Source organism: Styela clava, chromosome 13 (genome assembly GCF_964204865.1).
Source record: "Styela clava chromosome 13, kaStyClav1.hap1.2, whole genome shotgun sequence".
Classification (NCBI taxonomy): Eukaryota; Metazoa; Chordata; class Ascidiacea; order Stolidobranchia; family Styelidae; genus Styela; species Styela clava.
In genome coordinates, this window is record NC_135262.1 from 15,742,501 (window position 1) to 15,747,500 (window position 5,000).

The following is a 5,000-nucleotide window of genomic DNA, read 5'->3' on the forward strand; positions in this document are numbered from 1 at the left end:
TCATGTTAGACTCCTTGGTCCGTGTTTCAAGACGGGTCGGGAGGGTGGCCGACGTGGCCACGGACCCCGAGCGCGTCGACGGCGCGCCACCGAAGCGGCAGCCCGCCGAACACCGGCACTGCGTACAGTGCAGGCGAACGACAAGCCAGCCGAACGGCGACGGCCGCACACAGAGAGCGCGCGGCATCCTTTCCTCGATCCGCCGCCGGGCCGCACCGCCCGCGCGCTGTAACACCCCCGCCGGAGCGGAGGCCACCTTCGCGCGGGGACTTAGACCGACGGCAAACCGGTCGTGACCCGCGCCGGTCGCTAGTGCGCTGAGACGGTGCGCGAGCCGACTCGGCAGCGGCGCCTTAAGCGTCCGCGAACCGAGACGGCGCGCCCCCGCACCCAACTGAAAGCGAGCCGGCGACCTGACGGGCCCTCCCGTTTGCCTCTCAACGGTTTCACGTACTCTTGAACTCTCTCTTCAAAGTGCTTTTCAACTTTCCCTCACGGTACTTGTCCGCTATCGGTCTCGCGACCGTATTTAGTCTTGGGTGGAGTTTACCACCCGCTTTGGGCTGCATTCCCAAACAACCCGACTCCGAGAAGACCCGAAGCGGCCAAGGCAAGCGCCCCTATGGGCCTAACACCCGCCGTGGGACGAGGCCTCGATCAGAAGGACACCGGCGCTCGCCGTCAGCCGCACTGGGACTTCCGTACGTCACAACTCGGCGCGCTCGAAAAGCGCGCAGATTCGACGCTGGACTCTTCCCGGTTCACTCGCCGTTACTCAGGGAATCCCTGTTGGTTTCTTTTCCTCCGCTTAATAATATGCTTAAATTCAGCGGGTGCTCTCGCCTGAACTCAGGTCGTATGTGTCAAGCGGGCCGCTTCTTACACGGCCCGCTGGCATCGCAAGTCGTCGCCGCCGGCGCCGACCGAGCGCGTACCGTCGCCGCCTTGGCCCACCGTCGGTCTTGATCTCGTGACCGGACCGACCGACCTGGACCCGCCCCTCGAACGTAGTTGAACACGTCGAGGGGCCGGCGGTGTACGGGACACGCGGTCGCGCCGAGAAAGCTCGGCGACCGCTTCAACTTGGGGCGACGCCCGGCCGTCTTCGCAGAGGCCAGGCGACGGCCCTCGGGTGAGGACGAACGCGACCCTGAGGCAGACGCGGTCCCGGGATTGACCCGAGACCGCAATTCGCGTTCAGAAGGTCGACGTTCAATGTGTTCTGCAATTCACATTACTTCTCGCACTTGGCTGCGTCCTTCATCGACTCGCGAGCCGAGTGATCCACCGTTAAGAGTCGTCCTCGACGTTTCGCCCGGCGCCGAAGCGCGCGGACGTCACACTGTGGGATCGACCACAAAACCACCACCGACAACAACTGCACAAAAACACCAACAAACGGCGCCGAGCGACCGCCGGGCTGGGCCGGCGGCACATCGAGCGCGGTGCCCAGAAGCCACCATCGCACTCGGCTGCCTTGCTATGCCAACGTGTTACGCGTGTCGCACGGGGCGGAACCCCGATTGACGGCCGCCCTCTCGGCGGCACCCAAAGACAATTCAGTGCGCGGTCGGCCGGGGCCTACCACCACCTTCGGTAATGATCCTTCCGCAGGTTCACCTACGGAAACCTTGTTACGACTTTTACTTCCTCTAAATGATCAAGTTTGATCGTCTTCTCGACACGCCGACGCGGCCGTTGCCAGCCGCGACGGGGCCGATCCAAGGATCTCACTAAACCATTCAATCGGTAGTAGCGACGGGCGGTGTGTACAAAGGGCAGGGACGTAATCAACGCAAGTTGATGACTTGCGCTTACTGGGAATTCCTCGTTCAAGGGAAACAATTGCAAGTCCCTATCCCAATCACGAATGAGGTTCAACGGGTTACCCGGACCTTTCGGCCTAGGTTAGACACTCGCTGCTTCACTCAGTGTAGCGCGCGTGCGGCCCCGGACATCTAAGGGCATCACAGACCTGTTATTGCTCAATCTCGTGTGGCTAAACGCCACTAGTCCCTCTAAGAAGTTAGACGCCGACCGAGAAGGTCGCGTAACTATTTAGCATGCCAGAGTCTCGTTCGTTATCGGAATTAACCAGACAAATCGCTCCACCAACTAAGAACGGCCATGCACCACCACCCACAGAATCAAGAAAGAGCTCTCAATCTGTCAATCCTACCTGTGTCCGGGCCGGGTGAGTTTCCCCGTGTTGAGTCAAATTAAGCCGCAGGCTCTACTCCTGGTGGTGCCCTTCCGTCAATTCCTTTAAGTTTCAGCTTTGCAACCATACTTCCCCCGGAACCCAAAGACTTTGGTTTCCCGGAAGCTGCCGGAAAGGTCGTCATGGTAACGCCTCCCGATCGCTAGTTGGCATCGTTTATAGTCAGAACTAGGACGGTATCTGATCGTCTTCGAACCTCTGACTTTCGCTCTTGATTAAAGAAAACATTCTTGGCGAATGCTTTCGCAGTAGTTCGTCTTCCGCCGATCCAAGAATTTCACCTCTAACGGCAGAGTACGGACGCCCCCGTCTGTCCCTCTTAATCATTACCTCGTGCTCCGAAAACCAACAAAATAGAACCGAGGTCCTATTCCATTATTCCATGCAACACTATGCAGGCGAACAGCCTGCTTTGAACACTCTAATTTTTTCAAAGTAAACTTATCGGCCACCGCCGACACTCAGTCAAGAGCACCGACGGAGAACCGAAGGTGAGGCGAACGCAACCAGTGACACGCCTTGCGACGGACCGGCGGCGCTCGCCCAAAATCCAACTACGAGCTTTTCAACCGCAACAACTTTAGCATACACTGTTGGAGCTGGAATTACCGCGGCTGCTGGCACCAGACTTGCCCTCCAATGGATACTCGTTAAGAGTTTTAGGATGTACTCATTCCAATTACAGGGCCTCGTTAGAGTCCTGTATTGTTATTTTTCGTCACTACCTCCCCGTGTCGGGAATGGGTAATTTGCGCGCCTGCTGCCTTCCTTGGATGTGGTAGCCGTTTCTCAGGCTCCCTCTCCGGAATCGAACCCTGATTCCCCGTTACCCGTTATCACAAAGGTAGGCACGTAGCGTACCTTCGACAGTTGATAGGGCAGACACTTGAATGATACGTCGTCGGTGCAGAGACCGTACGATCCGCGTGGTTATCCAGAGTCATCAAACGTCACAGGACGAACCCGGTCGGTTTTGATCTGATAAAAGCGCGCCTCCCGAAGTCGGCGCTTAATGCATGTATTAGCTCTAGAATTACCACAGTTATCCACTTCGCTTACGAGACCAAATAAACCAAGACTGATTTAATGAGCCATTCGCAGTTTCGCTTTACGAGAACTCGTACTTGCACCTGCATGGCTTAATCTTTGAGACAAGCATATCACTACTGGCAGGATCAACCAGATAGCTGCGACAGCTGCGCTCGGCCCTTGCTGGGCCGCCCGGCGCGTGCTCGTCGCATTCGTTTAAGACCGAGGCGATCGCCTGCGGCCGTACTCAGCTTCGACAGTCGCTGGCCGCGACGTCCACGCTCTCGCCGGCAGTGCCAGGCGGAGCGATTTGCGTTTTTTCTTTGCTCGCCCTCTCTCGGGCTCGATCCATTCAGTTTCGCACAAACAAGAGCTCTGCCGGCCGCCTGCAGCGGTGCCTAAAACCCGGGCATAACAATGCGACCGTTCTGCTAGGCCGACAAGCGCTCAAGCCAGACGCTCGATCGAACGCCCCCTACATATTAGTCGAGATAACGGCTCGCTCATTAGCATCGCGTTTGTACTTTAACTTTTTTTGGCTCGGCTTCTTTCGACGCCGATGCCGGCGACGCAGCACTCTCTCGCCCGCCAGCCACCGAGAAAAAGGTGCGCTCCGACCGGCCCCGCACCGCTCTTTCTTGGCTCATTCGAGTTTACTGTCTTTCGCTCTAACATGCCTTACCTAGGGTTAGGTTAGTATGCTTGCACGTTTGTACTTTAACTTTTTTCGGCTCGGCTTCTTTCGACGCCGATGCCGGCGACGCAGCACTCTCTCGCCCGCCAGCCACCGAGAAAAGGGTGCGCTCCGACCGGCCCCGCACCGCTCTTTCTTGGCTCATTCGAAATTACTGTCTTTCGCTCTGACATGCCTTACCTAGGGTTAGGCTAGTATGCTTGCACGTTTGTACTTTAACTTTTTTCGGCTCGGCTTCTTTCGACGCCGATGCCGGCGACGCAGCACTCTCTCGCCCGCCAGCCACCGAGAAAAGGGTGCGCTCCGACCGGCCCCGCACCGCTCTTTCTTGGCTCATTCGAAATTACTGTCTTTCGCTCTGACATGCCTTGCCTAGGGTTAGGTTAGTATGCTTGCACGTTTGTACTTTAACTTTTTTCGGCTCGGCTTCTTTCGACGCCGATGCTGGCGACGCAGCACTCTCTCGCCCGCCAGCCACCGAAAAAAGGGTGCGCTCCGACCGGCCCCGCACCGCTCTTTCTTGGCTCATTTGAGTTTACTGTCTTTCGCTCTAACATGCCTTACCTAGGGTTAGGTTAGTATGCTTGCACGTTTGTACTTTAACTTTTTTCGGCTCGGCTTCTTTCGACGCCGATGCTGGCGACGCAGCACTCTCTCGCCCGCCAGCCACCGAGAAAAGGGTGCGCTCCGACCGGCCCCGCACCGCTCTTTCTTGGCTCATTCGAAATTACTGTCTTTCGCTCTGACATGCCTTACCTAGGGTTAGGTTAGTATGCTTGCACGTTTGTACTTTAACTTTTTTCGGCTCGGCTTCTTTCGACGCCGATGCCGGCGACGCAGCACTCTCTCGCCCGCCAGCCACCGAGAAAAGGGTGCGCTCCGACCGGCCCCGCACCGCTCTTTCTTGGCTCATTCGAAATTACTGTCTTTCGCTCTGACATGCCTTACCTAGGGTTAGGTTAGTATGCTTGCACGTTTGTACTTTAACTTTTTTCGGCTCGGCTTCTTTCGACGCCGATGCCGGCGACGCAGCACTCTCTCGCCCGCCAGCCACCG

At 57.3% G+C, this 5,000-nt stretch overlaps 2 non-coding genes and 1 pseudogene across 2 annotated transcripts; all 3 read right to left on the bottom strand.

Moving 5' to 3' along the window:
- Positions 1-857, bottom strand: part of LOC144431769 (large subunit ribosomal RNA) — a 3,696-nt pseudogene extending 2,839 nt beyond the window's left edge.
- A 288-nt stretch (positions 858-1,145) lies between these two features.
- Positions 1,146-1,299, bottom strand: LOC144431568 (5.8S ribosomal RNA). The gene has a single exon (XR_013480132.1). It is a non-coding gene; the product is annotated as a 5.8S ribosomal RNA (ribosomal RNA).
- Positions 1,300-1,597: 298 nt separating this feature from the next.
- On the bottom strand, positions 1,598-3,407 carry LOC144431610 (small subunit ribosomal RNA). The gene has a single exon (XR_013480172.1). It is a non-coding gene; the product is annotated as a small subunit ribosomal RNA (ribosomal RNA).
- Between the last annotated feature and the right edge of the window lie 1,593 nt (positions 3,408-5,000).